Raw genomic sequence first — 19191 nt, 5'->3', positions numbered from 1 at the left:
TCAGTAGCTGGATAAAAAACAAATGGAAGTATTACATGGGGGCCAGAAAAATGACTTTTAGCTCTCTGCCTTGCTTACCCAGTACTATAATAATGATTACAGAATTGAAGTTCTCTTTAACAGCTTTCAGAGTATAAAAGTTTCCAAGAGGTTATTTCTAGGTTTTGGCTGTAAATTTAAAGGGCTCAAAATAATGGAAAAGTGGAAAGGGACATTCCAGCTCAATAGCTGGAAGAAGTTTCTAGAATAAATGTGGCAGCTAGAGATGAAAGCATTATGCTTTTTTGTTGGGAACAATCCATCATACAAAAGCATTAAAGGGACAGTTTTAAGTGAGCAATACACAACACAGCAATGTACTAGATCAGACCAAAGTGAAGTAAATAACAAGACGACATACTGGCAGCTTTACAAGAGAAATAAACATCTTAAATAATCTTACTAGGGCTGTCAATTAATCGCAGTTAACTCACACAATTAATTTTTTTTAGTTAATTGCGATTAATCACACTGTTAAACAATAGAATACCAATTGAAGTTTATTAAATATTTGTGGATTTTTTCTACATTTTCAAATATATTGATTTCTATTTCAACACAGAATACAAACTGTACAGTGCTCACTTTATATTATTTTGTTTACAAATATTTGCACTGTTAAAATGATAAACAAAAGAAATAGTATTTTTCAATTAACCTCTTACAAGTGCAATCTTTTTATCCTTAAAGTGTAACTTACAAATGCAGTTTATTTTAACATAACTGATCTCAAAAACAAAACAATGTAAACTATAAAGTTTTACAAGTCCACTCAGTCTTACTTCTTGTTCAGCCAATCACAAAGACAAACAAGTTTGTTTACATTTAAAGGAGATGCTGCAGCCTGCTTCTTATTTACAACATCACCTGAAAGTGAGAACAGGCATTTGCATGGCACTTTTGTAGTCGGCATTGCAAGATACTGATATGACAGATATGCTAAACATTCATATGCCCCTTCATTCTTTGGCCATCATTCCAGAGGACGTGCTTCCATGTTGATGATGCTCATTAAAAAATAAAGTGTTAATTAAATGTGACTGAACTCCTTAGGGGAGAACTGTATGTTTTCGGCTCTTTTTTACATGCATTCTGCAATATATTTCATGTTATAGCAATCTCGGATGATCACCCAGCACATGTTCGTTTTAAGAACACTTTCACAGCAAAATGCAAAGAAGATACCAATGTGAGATTTCTAAAAATAGCTACAAGACTGACCCATGGTTTAGGAATCAGAAGCGCCTTCCAAAACCTGAGAGGGACAAGGTGTGGAGCTTGCATTCAGAAGTCTTAAAAGAGCAACATTCCTAAGTGGAAACTATAGAACCCGAACCACCAAAAAAGAAAATCAACTTTCTGCTAGTAGCATCTGACTCAGATGTTGCAAATGAACATACATCAGTCCATACTGCTTTGAATCATTATTGAGCAGAACCTGTCATCAGCATGGATGCATGCCCTCTGGAATGGTGGTTGAAGCATGAGGGACTATGAATCTTTAGCGCATCTGGCACATAAATATCTTGTGACGCTGGCTATAAGAATGCCATGCGAACACCTGTTCTCACTTTCAGGTGACATTGTAAAAAGAAGCAGGCAACATTATCTCCTGTAAATTGTAACCAAATTTGGTTGTCTGAGCGATTGGCTGAACAAGAAGTAGGACTGAGTGGATTTGAAGGCTCTAAAGTTTTACATTGTTTTATTTTTCAGTGCAGTTATTTTTTGTACATAATTCTACATTTGTAAGTTAAACTTCCATGATAAAGAGATTTCACTACAGTACTTGTATGAGGTGAATTGAAATATATGATTTCTTTTGTTTTTTACAGTGCAAATATTTGTAATAAAAATATAAAGTGAGCACTATACACTTTGTATTCTGTGTTATAATTAAAATCAGTATATTTGAAAATGTAGAAATCATCCAAAATATTTAAATAAAGGTATTCCATTATTAACAGTGCAATTAATTGCAATTATTTTTAATTGCTTGACAGCCACAGTTCTTACCCAATTACCGGCCTATATGCTTACATAATGTAAAGGCTAGGCATTACTCCACTGTACTGAAATTAATTATAGAACCTTGGCAGACTCTCAGGTGGCATAACTTCATTGAAGTCAATGGATTTACATCACTGATTTACACCAGCTAAGCATTGGCCACCTGGCCTCAATCTAGACATATCAGGGCATCATACAGTCCAATAATGTTTCATAACAACTTGATGTTATTAAAGAAGTGGAAAGCATTAAAGAATGTGCTTAGAATAGAGAAAAACAATGGCAGAGAAGGTATGGATTTGATTTATAAATGTCACTTACTAAGCAAGCAGTGTAGAAAGAGAGAGAGAAAGCTACTACAAAGAGAGGTTACTCAATCTGTGCAGTAACTGTAGTTCTTAGAGATGCGTTCCCCTATGGCTGCTCCATTTCAGGTGTGTATGTGCCCCATGCACCTATAATTGGAGATTTTCATTAGCAGTCCTTAGGAGTATTAGTGTCAGTATAGGATCCAGGCCTGTAGTACTTCAGGTTCTGCTTGCCTGTTTGGTTTTTGATATATGCACAATTTTACTAATATGTGTGAACAAAGAGATTATTACTAAGGACAAAGATAGGCACTGTAAATGTTGCTATTGCCTAAGGCAGATGAGTTTGTTAGTATAATGAGAACAGATCAGTGTTAAATTGTAACTGGGCATGGTAGGAGTGTAATATATGAGCGCACATTTGAAGACTGCCTCTACTCCTTATCTTAAGGCAAAGTCAAGCAACCAGTTGGGAGGGGCAAGAGGGGATGGAGGGTGGGAGGAAAAACACTAAAAGAGAAGCAAAATGCCTACCCCTGATGGGAGCACAGCCTCACTCCTTACCCCTCCCATGGGGTATAAAAGGGGTGGGAATGAACACCCCAGTCCTACAGCCCCCCAAAATGGAATATGACCATAAGTTGTAAGGGGTGGGACTGTGGTCGTACATTTCAGGTATAATTATTCCTTCTGAAAAAGGGGGGAGTGGGAACACTGGAAAACAAGGCTTTGCAGCATTACAGTTATGGGACACGTTTTCTGGAAACTAACCCCAATAAACATTGCATTGTTTGCACTTCAGACTTCTGGTCTTCTGCTCTTCTGCTTTCCTTCTGCATGACAAGAACCAAAGGAGAGGGTGAAGGGAAAGCCCTCTAACAAGCAACATCTGTTAAGCCTACGCATGCATTTCTGATATCTTCATGTCCCACACCAAGGCTATATCAGGCTGCACAAGCAAACTGCCCTCAGTTCCTTCTCCACAGCATTTCAGAATGAAACTCCAAAGCAGAGGGAAAGGAAGGTAGGTAATGGAGAACCCATAGTGGGAAACAACTCAAAGAACTACTGCACAGGATGAGTAACCTCACTCTTCTTCAAGTAGTGTCCCTGTGGGTGCTCTACTTCAAGGGCCCCATCCTCTCCCGAACAGTATCCCCATAAGGAAAAGGAAGTTTTGGAACTGAGTCCAGCACAGAGGAAAGAACTGCATTGTCAACAGCCTCATCAGCTCTAGAGGCATCAACTAAGGAATAGTGTCTGGAGAAGGTATGTACCAAAGATCACGTAGCAGTTCTGCAGATCTGAGATACTGGGATATTTTTAAGTAGAGCCATAGATGTATATCTTGTCAAGTCAACTGACATGCCTGTAGGGGGTGAAATGCTGGCAACACTATTATGAGCTTTAGTACACCCCAAAATCAATTTTGATAGTCTTTGCGTAGAAGTAGCAGAGCCTTTAGATCTGTCTGCACACAAAACAAACAGGCTAGGAGCATTACAAAATAATTTAATCCTTGCCTTCCATCTAGATGCCCTTCTGACATCTACAATAGGGAAGAAAATCTCCATGTTGGAATTATGTGGTTTCTGGAAAGAAAACTGGTAGGTAAGTTATCTGATTCAGAAGACACTGAAGGAAGAAACCTGGGGTGTGGTCATAAGGAAACACTGTCCTTGTAGAATACTGACAGTGAGAAAGAAGGGTCTGCCATTAAGATCTGAATCTCTCCAACTCTCTGGGCTTATGTAATAGCCATTAAGAAGGCAGTTTTCAGTACGGAGCAGATAGCCATCAGTTCAAAAGGAAATTTAATGAGACTTTTAAGAATCAAATTAAGGTCCCAAACTGGGGTAAGAGATTATCCAGACATTTAATGAGCTTTACGATTGTATGGTGAGCATACAGCAAAAAACCCCAATAGTGGTGTGAAAAGCTGTTAAGGCAGCCAAATGAACCTTGGGAGAACTAAGTGATCGTCCCATTTTCTTTAGTTGCAGCAGGTATTCCAGAACAAACAGCAGTGAGGCAGGTTAAGAGACAGCATTCTGGAATTCACACCATTGACTAACTCATCTCCACCTTTGAAGGTAAGTATTTCTGGTAGAATCTTTTACCATTTAATAATATCTGCAGAATAGACCAACTCTACCCCAGTGAACAATTGAGGAGCCATGCCTTGAAGTTGGAATATAGCAGCCGACTGGCCCCTTGGTAGTGGAGCTGAGGAGTGACTAAAAGATTTATCAATGGACAAAGAGATAGGCAAAAAAGGCAAGGAAACTATACCTGCCTTGATCATGCCAGGGCTATTAGGATAACTCTGGTCTTATTGTTCTGAATTTATCACTTTGAGAATCAGAGGAAATTCATAAAATAGCTTCTTTGGCCAAGTGAGGAGGAAAAGTCACAATTCCTTGAGACACACCAAATCTCCCCTTGAACAGAACAGATGGCATTTTCTATTCGTAGCTGTGGCAAAGAGGCCCACTTCTAGAAATCTCCACATCTGAAACAGAGTCCCTGTTTCTCGTCAGCCTAACTCCCATTCATAGTCTTGGGGAAAAGATACCTACTGAGAGTATTGTCTGTGACATTTTGCCTGCATCAGGGGTACATTTAAAAAAATGCCTTAATTAAACAAGCATCATCAGCATGTCCTCTGGACTGGTGGTCAAAGAATGAAGAGGCATACAAATGTTTAGCATATATGGCACATAAATACATTGCAATGCTGGCTACAAAAGTGTTTCTCTGAACAATTGCTGAGCAAGAATTAGGGCTGAGCGGACTTATAGGCTCTAAAGTTTTATTGTTTTATTATGGAGTGCAGTTAGGTAACAAAAAAAATCTACATTTGTAAGTTGCATTTTCACCATAAAGAAATTCCACTACAGTGCTTGTATGAAATTATTTGAAAAATACTATTTCCTTTGTTTTTTACAGTGCAAATATTTGTAATTGAAAGTAATATAAAGTGAGCACTGTACACTTTGTATTCAGTGTTGTAATTGAAATCAATATATCTGAAAATGTAGAAGAACATCCAAAAAAAATTTCAATTGGTGTTCTATTTTAAAAAGTGCTATTAAAACTGTGATTAATTTTTAAAATTGTGATTAATTTTTGGGAGTTAATTGTGTGCGTTAACTGCAATTAATCAACAGCTCTAAAAATACATCTACAGCAAAGTCCAAATTCTCATTTACACCTACCTAACTCCAATAGTTGTAAGTGTCTGGATGTAATGGGGACATAATTTTGCCCCTAATATACACAGGAGATATCAAGTAGCACAAATAGCAAGCTGAATGCCCTTTAGCAAATACATGGCTAAAGTCATCTCTTTAATGAGAACATGTCTTTACAGGGCCAACTGAAAAACTTTGCAGAATCCTATGGAAATCCCAACTGTCATCTCAAATCTGCTTCTTTTGAAGTTCAAGTGCCTGGATCGGTTTTCACAATTTTTAGAGCCTTTGAATCTACTTGAGTCTTTTTGAACATTATAATATTTTTAAGAGGATTACTCTTTCACGTGGTAAACATTCATGGGCATTAGGCCAAATGCATCCTTGGTGTCACTCCACTAAGTCAACTGACTTATAAACCAATGACAAGAGTAACTTAAGGCTAGTGAGCCATGTGCATCCTGGTTTAAAAGTACTGGTGAATACCTGCTATTTATCCAATAAGTTCCTGGACTGTATTGCAGACAACTTTTTATTTCAGAAAATTGAAAAAGCTACTAGGGGGGAAGCTGTTCTAGACTTGATTTTAACCAACAGGGAGGAACTTGTTGAGAATTTAAAAGTAGAAGGAAGCTTGGGTGAAAGTGATCATGAAATCATAGAATTTGCAATTCTAAGGAAGGGTAGAAAGGAGTACAGCAGAATAGAGACAATGGATTTCAGGAAGGCGGATTTTGGTAAGCTCAGAGAGCTGATAGGCAAGGTCCCATGGGAATTAAGACTGAGGGGAAAAACAACTGAGGAAAGTTGGCAGTTTTTCAAAGGGACGCTATTAAGGGCCCAGAAGCAAGTTATTCCGATGGTTAGGAAAGATAGAAAATGTGGCAAAAGACCACCTTGGCTTACCCTTGAGATCTTGCGTGACCTACAAAATAAAAAGGCGGCATATAAAAATGGAAACTAGGTCAGATCACGAAGGATGAATATAGGCAAATAACACAGGAATGCAGAGGCAAGATTAGAAAAGCAAAGGCACAAAATGAACTCAAACTAGCTATGGGAATAAAGGGAAACAAGAAGACTTTTTATCAATACATTAGAAGCAAGAGGAAGACTAAGGACAGGGTAGGCCCACTGCTCAATGAGGAGGGGGTAACAGTAACGGGAGACTTGGAAATGGCAGAGATGCTTAATGACTTCTTTGTTTCGGTCTTCACTGAGAAGTCTGAAGGAATGTCTAGTATAGTGAATGCTTACGGGAAGAGGGTAGGTTTAGAAGAGAAAATAAGGAAAGAGCAAGTAAAAAAGCACTTAGAAAAGTTAGATGCCTGCAAGTCACCAGGGCCTGATGAAATGCATCCTAGAATACTCAAGGAGTTAATAGAGGAGGTATCTGAGCCTCTAGCTATTATCTTTGGGAAATTATGGGAGACGGGGGAGATTCCAGAAGACTGGAAGGGGGCAAATATAGTGCCCATCTATAAAAAGGGAAATAAAAACAACCCAGGAAACTACAGACCAGTTAGTTTAACTTCTGTGCCAGGGAAGATAATGGAGCAGGTAATCAAAGAAATCATCTGCAAACACTTGGAAGGTGGTAAGGTGATAGGGAATAGCCAGCATGGATTTGTAAAGAACAAATCGTGTCAAACTAATCTGATAGCGTTCTTTGATAGGATAACGAGCCTTGTGGATAAGGGAGAAGCGGTGGATGTGATATACCTAGACTTTAGTAAGGCATTTGATACAGTTTCGCATGATATTCTTATAGATAAGCTAGGAAAGTACAATTTAGATGGGGCTACTATAAGGTGGGTGCATAACTGGCTGGATAACCGTACTCAGAGAGTAGTTGTTAATGGCTCCCAATCCTGCTGGAAAGGTATAACAAGTGGGGTTCCGCAGGGGTCTGTTTTGGGACCGGTTCTGTTCAATATCTTCATCAACGATTTAGATGTTGGCATAGAAAGTACGCTTATTAAGTTTGCGGACGATACCAAACTGGGAGGGATTGCAACTGCTCTGGAGGACAGGGTCAAAATTCAAAATGATCTGGACAAATTGGAGAAATGGTCTGAGGTAAACAGGATGAAGTTCAATAAAGATAAATGCAAAGTGCTCCACTTAGGAAGGAACAATCAGTTTCACACATACAGAATGGGAAGAGACTGTCTAGGAAGGAGTATGGCAGAAAGAGATCTAGGGGTCATAGTGGACCACAAGCTTAATATGAGTGAACAGTGTGATACTGTTGCAAAAAAAGCAAACGTGATTCTGGGATGCATTAACAGGTGTGTTGTAAACAAGACACGAGAAGTCATTCTTCCGCTTTACTCTGCGCTGGTTAGGCCTCAACTGGAGTATTGTGTCCAGTTCTGGGCACCGCATTTCAAGAAAGATGTGGAGAAATTGGAGAGGGTCCAGAGAAGAGCAACAAGAATGATTAAAGGTCTTGAGAACATGACCTATGAAGGAAGGCTGAAGGAATTGGGTTTATTTAGTTTGGAAAAGAGAAGACTGAGAGGGGACCTGATATCAGTTTTCAGGTATCTAAAAGGGTGTCATCAGGAGGAGGGAGAAAACTTGTTCACCTTAGCCTCCAATGATAGAACAAGAAGCAATGGGCTTAAACTGCAGCAAGGGAGATTTAGGTTGGACATTAGGAAAAAGTTCCTAACTGTCAGGGTAGTTAAACACTGGAATAGATTGCCTAGGGAAGTTGTGGAATCTCCATCTCTGGAGATATTTAAGAGTAGGTTAGATAAATGTCTATTAGGGATGGTCTAGACAGTATTTGGTCCTGCCATGAGGGCAGGGGACTGGACTCGATGACCTCTCGAGGTCCCTTCCAGTCCTAGAGTCTATGAGTCTATGAGTCTATGTTGCTCAGGAAGCAGTGTCTATCTGATTCCTCTGTGCTTTCCCACACACTTTTGACTTTGTATTTCATATCACCTCTCTCCATTCTCAAGTACAGTCTCTGGCAGCATTCTCTCATCCAGAGTTTTGTAGATGTTCAAAATATTACAGCTTTTGAGTTTCACATCAAACAAAATGGAACACAGATAACAGGCCAGAACCTGCTCACCTTATTCACAAACAGTTCCATGAACCAAAACTCCACTCTCCATTTTCACTTTGAACCCATATGCTATTTTTGAAAAGCCAATGTCTCACTTCACATTCAAGTGAAATCTTAATTCCATATTATGTCTAATCAATAGCTTTAGGCACACTAAAAATAGCCTTAGAATAACGTATTTCAGCATTTGCACCAGCAAAACCAATGGTTTTATACCCAGAAAGAACAATGTGGACAAGTATTTATTTCCAGCAACTGAATGGATGCAGAGGAACTGTGTAACTCTACCAAACTCCTTTAATGGTGCCAGATCAGTCTAAGACATGTTTTGTTATGAATTCCTTTCTTGTCAATTCTTAGATTTAAGAGAGTTTTGATCAAATGCACTAGCTAAATGGTCAGACCTACATAACAAGAGTCAAAGCTGGTGAGTAGTAAATAAAAGTAAAATGCATTTACAGTTGACTGATTGTATTATTTTAGTCTCATTCCAAGTGGCACTGAAGGGCCTAAGAGGTCAAAAAAAATTGTGGTAAAGGCCACATGACGCAAGAATGGAATATGTGACAATGAGCACCTTGTCCTGACACCATCACACCCGAGGGCTCATTCTAGACTGGTATGGACCCCCCCCCTTTCTCACCTATACCTCATTTATAGATACCAACCACCATTTGTGGGTCATCTGAGCACCTTTGGACCAATTATCTCCTGATATTATCATCTCCTCCTCCGAGTTTAGCCTCTAGTCACTGGCCCATATTAGACATGTTGTGGAGCTGCAGTGTCCCAGAGGAGTTCCTAAGCATGAAACAGGACACTACCCAGTGGCTCACTCCTAAAACTGGTGCAACATGTGCTCCTAATTGCCTACAGTTGCCTCTGTTGGCCAGCGGGAAATAAAGAGTAGGGTTACATTCCTGCTGCCTACTTACTCAGTTAAACTTCACTCTGTCCTCTTGAGACACCATGAAAGGAAAAAAGCAAAACAAAAAAAAACCCAACAACCCTAAATCTTAATGTCAACCTCTAAACATCAATGTACTCATCTGAAACCACACCACTAAAATACATCAATCATAGGTCCCTTAATTGCATTTTTTTACCTTACCGTGTTTGGATTTCTTTTAACGGTAACCTCATCTCTGGATTTCCTGGGTTTTGAGGTAATTACAACTTACTTCCTTGTAATGGTTTTTATCCTTAACTCCATTTTAACATAATTTTGTGTCTTGGAATTACTACTACTCATTATTAGTGGTTATAGTTTATAGACATTTCAGAAATATGATAAATAATAGATAGCACCTATTATCAAATGCCATAACTGTCACCATGGCTGTATAGTGCCATAAAGAGGCCACTTTTCTGGCTTTGCATTGTGTCCTGAAAGCACTGAACTGATTAGAAGTCTGATTCCATATTCCACCAAACTAAGATCTGTTTTGACTATTAGACTGGATCCCTTTCTAGAGTGATCAAGTATAGCACGAGTATCAGGTGACTTTTTTTTTTTAAACTGAAAATAAAGAGATTCAGGTTGGCTGAAACATTTCATTAATCTGTGTCACTTCTGGGTAATTGTTTTGGTCAGAAAAAGCATTTGGAAAAAAGTGTTAAAATGGTTCATTTTGCTATTTTCCAAATTAAACATTTCAAATTTTTGGGCTAAATGTACAGGGCGACTTAGTTCCCATTAATAAAAATGAGGAGGAGCTACTGGCACATGTCCTATCCCCCAATACTTAACAGCCGAGTGAGAGAGCACTCAGCTGAGACATAGGAGATCCAGATTCAAACCCTGCCCCCCATAGTATAGTGTCATTGCTGAACAGCTATTTGACAATAAGCTTCTTTCCAGTGTTTTTGAGGCTATACCTGCATGGCTAGAGTGAGTGTTTTTACACATCTGAAGTGAAGCTTTAACTTTGAAAGACTGAGTTAATAATGGGATCTGGCAGCATTTTGCAGATAAGAAGTACTGCTTTTTAAAATATTCTCTCTCTAATTACATGCCTGAAATGATTCCTGTGGAGCTGATCTGCAGAGCTTCTGCTTTGATGTTGAAAAGAACTCTGAATTGGTGTCCTTGTTCATTTACATCTTCCAATTATATTTTGATCAACAATTCCTTCCCTCATTTTAGTACTGAAATCCCATGTAATCAGAAACACGTTGGCATAATATCAATGAGCTCCTACAGTTTGCTATAGAACACTCTACACTTCCTCATGTTGGCTGCTATGGTTACTGCATATGCTTGAATAAGTCAGTTTTACTAAAGCTCCTTATAGGTAGACTGAAATAAGCCTGGCATTGAATGGACTGTCTCTCATTAGGAATGCAAATGTCAAATGCTTTACTCTTGGTTTGGCAGCATACACCACTAAATGTCCCTTGGGGAGCGGGAAGTGTCGGCTGTCATTCCAGTGAACCTTTAAAAAGCTTCTCACATCACTCTTTGCATGGTGGAGCTCATGAAATAGAAAAGTCCAGATGTCCTATTTCATGACAATCTTTTCTTATCTCCTGAGCTTTGGACAGGACTTTGTTGTTGCTGCTTACTGGTGACCATTCAAATGCAGTTGAGTCCACTACTTGCGATGTCTATTTTTCATGTGTGCGCACACATGCTCTTTGTTATAAAAGGAATTTCATTATAAATGACAGATGATGTAATAAAGGGCCTACAAGTTTACCCTAATTGTGAGCTCAACTCTAAAAAGGGAGTAAATCTATAAAATATCAGAACAAAAAATATCGGTAGGAAAAGATGCAAATGAGAGAGAGAAAAAGGTCAAATTAGCCCAAACAAAAAGGCCCACTAATATAAATTCAGGGACTCTTTTAAGATCATGCTTGGTAAACAATAAAAGTATGGAACCAGAAATCAGAATTCATGTGCTGGAAATTAGGCAGATTAGAAGAAACAATGAAAGGATGGACAACATTCCCTTCAGGTGTTCTTAAAAAGAAAAGACTTTGGGGACAAATTAGCAGAAGCAGCAGCTGTCTGCCAGCAATGCCTGCAGTGAGCTTTACCATCCAGGCTGCTACCGCCCTGGTCTCTTGGAACTCCAGATCATCTTCATCCTACTCTTGAGAGTAGTCCTGCCCAGTCTGGGCCTGCACACAAATGACACTACCACTGCCACTTCCCGCAGCTGCAGCTAAATCCCAAATATTACCTGAGATGTAAGATTTCATCTCCCTCCCACCCCTGGTGTCTCTTCTTCCTTCCCTCACCTCATGTATTTTCTTTCCTAGCTCTCTCCTTTTGCCTTCTGTTCATAAGAGTCAGGTTAGTCAGCCCAGACTGCATATTTGGCCACACTATTGTGAGCATGTGACTGGAGACATAGGTGCTGGAACTAGGGGTGCTGCCGCAGCCCCTGGCTTCAAGTGGTTCCCATCATAACAGGTTTTTACAGTTCAGTCCAATGGCTCTCAGCACCTCCATGGTAAAGACTGTTCTATCAGCCCTGACTGGAGAGGCAACTACAAACAATGCCCTAAATAGCCCAATGCCAGTACAAGTTTGCCAGGATTTGGAGCAGCTGATAAGACCACTGCTGGAAAAACACAGGCCCAGCATGTGAGGTTGCAAGTGAGAGTGAATGTCAGAGACAAAAACTGCTTTATCTATCATTCTTTTCTCTCCCTTTTTTGTGTGTTTGTCTTGTTCTCTCTTTTAGGAAACAAGAGACTTAACAGCAACTGCAACAATTGTATCTTCTCCCCATCTCCAAAAAAAGGACAGTTATTATCATTTAAGAGACATTTCATAAGGGTTTTTTTCTTCTAAAAACTTTTTCCAACTGAAGGGAAAAGGAACAAGGCTGTTCAAATGAAAGTGTTACTTAATACTTGACAAACTTAACTGTTTTTCCTTGTTTTTTTGTCTCTCTAATAAAAGGTTGAAAAGGATATTTAATGGTGTTTGCCATCGTACTAAGCAGGCTGAGGACTCTGTATGCCAAGCCTCAAACCTTGTTTAAAATGCTTTAATGCTGGACAATTACAGGGTAATGGTAACACCTTTGGCTCTTTTGGCCCACATATTCCATCTAAGTTAATGCATCAGCTACATTTCAGCAGACATCATCTTCACTAGTTCAGTAGAACTAAAAAATGTCCGTTCTGGCCTCATCACCACAAGTGGCATTAATACAACCATCTCTTCACTTCCAGAGCAATGTGTCTTGTCCTCCCTGTAGCAAAGCGATGACTCACCAGCACAGCACCTCCTGCTGGTGCTTCTGGGAATTAGCTCAACTTCAGCCCAGAGTGCCCTATGCAGGCTGGTGGCTCACCTGCCTCAGGCCTCATGTCCTGCCTGGACCCCAGTGCCCTTTACCTCAGAGTTCTGCCCCAGTAGTACCCCACACTCTAGGTCTCCTCTCCCTGGGGAACCCCCAACTTTCTATCCCCACCTTACCTCCCTGGCTACAGCCAGTCATCCTCTAGACCCGCTCACTGGGGCAGACTTCAGTCTATAAACCACTCATCACTGGCAAGGAGGGTTTGGACCAGTTGCCTCTGCCTAATGCTAGTACCTTTCTTTAGGCCTTGCATAAGGCCTGCAGCCTGGGAGTTTACCAGGCTGGAGATCCCCAGCTCCCTTGCCCTATTCCCTAGCACTACTCCAGTTCAGGTACCCCTTTCTCCCAGGCAGCCAGGTCCTTCTCTCTCCATACCTAGAGAGAGACTGACTCATCCCCTGGCTCAAAGCCCATTTATAAGGCCAGCTGTGGCCTGATTGGGGTATGACCCCAGCTGTGGCTGCTTCCCCAGTCAGCCTAGCCTTTTCTCTCAGGAGCAGGGGCAGTGGGGACGGTAACTGCCTCACTACATTCCTGTTGTCCAATGGCATTGGCAAAGCACAGCAGCATTTAATATTGAGCTAATGACAGTGAAATTTGCTTGCACTTAACAACAAAATCCATGATAGGTGGAGTGAAAGCACAGTAAACCACACACACAATAAGATAGGACTTTCATTTCATTTATAATCAGAGTTTCATATCTGAAGCCACAGCAGCAAGGACACAATTCTACAAGATCCTGAGTACCTCAACACCCACCGATGCCAACTAAGTGATATGCTACCAATATTTTTAAAGCAGCACAGAAAAACTTTCTACTTTAGACTGTAATAAACCCTATATGAGGGCTCAGAATTTGTTTCCCAGTTTCTCCTTAACTGATAGAGGAGAAAAAAAGACCTCATTCCTTGGCAAACAAACTTATTAAGTGGAGTTTATTTGGAATGTTTATATTTTGTTTCTGAAACACAGACTGAGTGTATTGATAGTATAGCTCAGTGTACATCTAGAGCCATTTACAATGGTATTTGTGCAGTGAAGTAGTTCTGCGGTACGGTGACCAGATATCCCATTTTTAAAAGGACAGTCCCATTTTTTGTGACTTTTTCTTATATAAGTGCCTATTACTCCCCACCCCCTTTCCCATTTTTTGACAGTTGCTATCTAGTAACCCTATTCTGGGGAAAACCTGCTGTTTGGGTTCATTCATTTGGGTTCATATCCTGTTCATTCCAAAGACAAAAGTTTTCTTTTCAAGGATACGTCCACACTACAGCTTAAAATCGATATTAGTAAAATCGATTTTATAAAACAGGGTTTATAAAATCGATTTTACGTGTCCACAGTAGGGTACCTTACATCGGTGGTGTGCGTCCATGGTCCCTGGCGTCCATCGATTTCAGGAGCGTTGCACTGTGGGTACCTATCCCACAGTTCCTGCAGTGTTCCCTGACCCTTGGAATTATGGGTTACTACCCCAGTGCCTGATGGGGCAAAAATCACTGTCGTGGGTGGTTCTGGGTACAGCCTCACCCCCTCCCTTCCTGAAAGCAGCAGACAGCCATTTTGCACGTTTTTTACTGGTTGAAGTGAGCAAACGCCATTTTACAGCAAGCATGGATCCTGGTCTGATCAGTACCTTGATCGTGGATGTTGTAAACAGTTCATGCATTCTCGTGCTGTCTATGCAGAACCATGAGCAGCAAATGCAGGAGAGGATGCTGCAGTGATGGCAGCGCGGCGACGAGACTTAAGAGGACTTGGAGATTGAGTTCTCCGAAACCGCGGGCCCCCGCGCTTTGGAGCTCCTGATGGCAATGGGGGAGGTTCTAACCATTCCTCGCCAATTTTGGGCCCGGGAAACAAGCACATACTGGTGGGACCGCATAGTTTTGCAGGTGTGGGACGATTCGCAGTGGCTGCGGAACTTTCGCATGCGTAAGAGCACTTTCTTTGAACTTTGTGACTTGCTTTCCCCTGTCCTGAAACGCCATAATACCAGGATGAGAGCAGCCCTCACAGTGGAGAAGCAAGTGGCAATAGCCTTCTGGAAGCTTGCAACGCCAGACAGCTACCGGTCAGTCGGGAATCACTTTGGAGTGGGCAAATCTACTGTGGGGGCAGCTGTGCTGGAAGTAGCCAAAGCAATCATTAAGCTGCTGCTACGAAAGGTTGTGACTCTGGGAAACGTGCAGGTCATAGTGGATGGCTTTGCTGCAATGGGATTCCCTAACTGTGAGGGGGCCATAGATGGAACCCATATCCCTATCTTGGCACCGGAGCACCAGGGTGCCCATTACATAAACCGCAAGGGGTACTTTTCAATGGTGCTGCAAGCACTGGTGGATCACAAGGGACGTTTCACCAACATCCACGTGGGATGGCCAGGAAGGGTTCATGATGCTTGTGTCTTCAGAAGCACTACCCTGTTTAAACGGCTGCAGCAAGGGACTTACTTCCCAGATCAGAAAATTACAGTTGGAGATGTTGAAATGCCTGTAGTTATCCTGGGGGACCCAGCCTACCCCTTGATGCCATGGCTCATGAAGCCATACACAGGCAGCCTGGACAGTGGTCAGGAGTTGTTTAACTACAGGCTGAGCAAATGCAGAATGGTGGTAGAATGTGCATTTGGCCGTCTTAAGGCACGATGGAGAAGCTTACTTACTCGCTCAGACCTCAGCCAAACCAATGTCCCCTTTGTTATTGCTGCTTGCTGTGTGCTCCACAATCTCTGTGAGAGTAAGGGGGAGACCTTTATGGCGGGGTGGGAGGCTGAGGCAAATCACCTGGCCGCTGATTACGCGCAGCCAGACACCAGGGCAATTAGAAGATCACACCTGGAAGCGGTGCGCATCAGAGAAGCCTTGAAAACGAGTTTCATCATGGGCCAGGGTACGGTGTGACTGCTGTGTTTCTTTCCCCTTCATGAACCTCCCCCCCCATGTATTGACTCCTGCTGCTGCAAGCAAGCTTCCCTCCACCCTTCCATAACAGCTTGCTTATTGAAATAAAGTTACTATCTGTAGAAAACATTGTATTCTTTATTAAAAGTCAGTCCCTGTAAGCAACCCACCCTCCCTCTTGCTTTTAAAAGCATGTGATTAAAAATACATAAGTAGGGGTTTTTGGAGGAGGATGGGAGGGAGGGAGGGAGGGAAGACAAAGGCAATTAAGGAAGCCTTGAAAACGAGTTTCATCATGGGCCAGGGTACGGTGTGACTGCTGTGTTTCTTTCCCCTTCATGAACCTCCCCCTCCATGTATTGACTCCTGCTGCTGCAAGCAAGCTTCCCTCCATCCTTCCATAACAGCTTGCTTATTGAAATAAAGTTACTATCTGTAACCAACCCACCCTCCCACTGCCTTTGAATAGCATGTCCTTTTAAGAAGAGTAAAAGAAATGAAAAGGTACCCCGGGAGTGGTTTGGGAGGAGTATAGGAGGGAAGAAAAATGCCATTAAGGGCATTTCAATGTAATGACAGCCTTTTGGTTGGACTGTCCACAGAGGTGGAGTGGGCAGGTGCAGAAAGCCTTCCCCCACGCGTTCTTACACGTCTGGGTGTGGAAGATATGGGACATGGTGAGTACTGAGGGAGGTTAAACATGGGCTGGAGTGGCACTCTGTGACCCCGCAGCTCTTCCACCAGACTTCGGAGGATGTCAGTTTGATCGCGCAGCAGCTCCAGCGTTGCAGCCCGCCACCGCTGATCTTCCTGCATACACCTCTGATCTTCCTGACACCACATCTCATCTCGAGCGTCCCTCCTGTCCTCACGTTCACTGGCAGCGTTACTGTACTTTGCAACCACGTGTTTCCACTCCCCCAGATGAGCTCTTTCACTGCGGGTTACTGCCATTATTCCTGTGAACATCTCCTCCCGTGTCCTCTTCTTCCTTATTCTCCTTATCTGACCTATCCGTTGGACTGTGGTAGGGAGGATTGAAAAATGTGCAGCTGCATGAGTGGGGGAAAAGAGTGATAGAAGGATCATAAGAGATACATTTCACAGAACAATGGTTATACTCTTTCACAGTGAACTACACTATTCACCATACGTAGCACATGTCACTTCACTACAAGGTCGCCTTTGGATTCTTTTAGTATTTAGTGCTTGCGGCTGTGGTGTCAGAGATCAACACAGACGCAGGTCCGGGGATTACAAATCAGCTTGCTGGCGGAGATGGTAAGGCTAATGGCAGTGAACCGTGCAACCTCTTTTATTACCCTGTACCCCTGGCTATTAACAGGTAACATTCATGCTTGGCAGCCAAACTGCTAAAAAGCTAATCTTTTGCTTCTTTTCTTATGCCATCAGAAAGGTTAAGCACTAGAGGAAAATTGTGAATGGTTTCCCCCCCTACTCTGCATGTCTGCTGTAATGGCAGGTCACTTTACCGCCTCCCCCCCTCAACCCTCTATGCCTTGGCAATTAGCAGCGATAATTCCTGCTGCCCAAATGCTAAAATGGTCAGCGCCATTAGAGACACCTCCCCGTAGGAATGTGCAGGTTTTTACCATCCCCCACATGGCTAACTGCTAGGAAAGGTTTTTTATTAAAGGAGCAGGAAAGCAGAAATGAAGGAATGGTCATCTCTGTCCCCTTAATAAAGTACATTACTTTTTAACAGGTGACCATGAACGATATCACTCTCCTGAGGATAACAGAAAGAGAAAAAGAAATTATGCTTCTTGAATGCCAGCAATCCCCAGGGCCATACGCAGCTAGGCTTTGTCATGCAATGATACCCGATTACATGCTCCAGGCATGGCGTGGTAAAGTTTCGTACCATGGTGGACAGAATAAGGCTGCCCTGCCCAGAAATCTTCTGCAAAGGCTATTGGGGTACCTCCAGGAGTGCTTCATAGAGATGTCCCTGGAGGATTTCCGCTCCATCCCCAGACATGTTAACAGACTTTTCCAGTAACTTTAATGCCAGCTACTGCATGCAAGCCCTCATGGCAAATCAATCATTAAAAAATGGTTGCTTTTAAACTATGGTTTTTATTTAAAAAAGTACACTCACCAGAGGTCACTTCCATGGCTTCATTGTCTGTGCTAGTGGCTTGAGAGGGCTGGGAGGGTACTTCTGTCAGGCTGAGGAAAAGCTCCTGGCTGTTGGGGAGAATGGAGTGCTGTGTGGTCTCTGCCATCTCGTCCTCCTCCTGTTCCTCCTCCACATCTTCGCTGTCCGCAGAATCATCAGCAGTGGCTGAGATTACTACCCCCACCTCTGAATCCACAGACAAGGGGGGGCTTGTCGTGGCGCAGTTACCTAAAATTGCGTGAAGCTCTGCGTAGAAGCGGCATGTTTTTGGGCCAGATCCGGATCTGCCATTTGCTGCTTTGGTCTTCTGGTATGCTTGTCTGAGCTCCTTCACTTTAACTCTGCACTGCACCGAGTCTCTGCTATGGCCTCTCTGTCTCATGGCATTAGAAATCTTTTCAAAAGTTTTCTCATTTCGTCTACTGGAATGCAGTTCTGATAGCACAGAATCTTCTCCCCATACAGCTATCAGATCCAATAATTCCTGTGTGTTCCACGCTGGAGCTCTTTTCCTATTCTCAGGAGACTGCATTGTTACCTGTGCTGCTGAGAGCTCCACGCTGGCCAAACAGGAAATGCAATTCAGAAGTTCCCGGGGCTTTTCCTGTGTACCTGGCCAGCAGTAGAGTTCCTTCACCTGTCCAGAGCGGCCACTGGTGCACTGTGGGATACCTCCCGGAGGCCATTAACTTCGATTTCCGTCCACACTAGCCCAAAATCGATTTTGTAAAATCGATTTTAGGGTTACTCCTTTCGTTTAGCTGGAGTACAGAAATCTATTTTAAGACCCCTTAAAATCGATTTTAAGTGCCTTGTAGTGTGGACAGTTACAGCGTTAAATCGATTTAACGCTGTTTAAATCGATATAACGCTCTAGTGTGGACCTGGCCCAAGAGTATTAAGAGCTTCTCTGATAAGTTATTTTGGTAAGTATATCTTTTGTCACTATACTTAAAATGGGCTGAAGCTATCAGATGGAAATAAGTCAATCTAAAATTCCTTTCAATTTGTTGGTGACAAAGTTTCAAAAAGGGTTACCAGGATGATGCGACAGTCCCCCCTTCAGCAGATTAGTGAACAAGGCTAAGGAGTTTGCACAACTGAACTCTTATCTGGAATCCACTCATTCAGACATTGCTGAGTGTATAGTCCCAATTTGTTTAACTTTGGGCTGACCCAGAATA

General features: G+C 42.0%; 1 protein-coding gene across 1 annotated transcript in view; it reads right to left on the bottom strand.

Moving 5' to 3' along the window:
* The window catches only part of CTNNA3 (catenin alpha 3), a 987819-nt gene that overhangs the window by 170309 nt on the left and 798319 nt on the right, over positions 1–19191 (bottom strand).

The sequence above is a fragment of the Gopherus evgoodei genome, chromosome 7 (assembly GCF_007399415.2).
Source record: "Gopherus evgoodei ecotype Sinaloan lineage chromosome 7, rGopEvg1_v1.p, whole genome shotgun sequence".
Taxonomy (NCBI): domain Eukaryota; kingdom Metazoa; phylum Chordata; order Testudines; family Testudinidae; genus Gopherus; species Gopherus evgoodei.
Note: the sequence above shows the minus strand (reverse complement) of the source record. Positions and strands in the feature narration are given on the sequence as shown.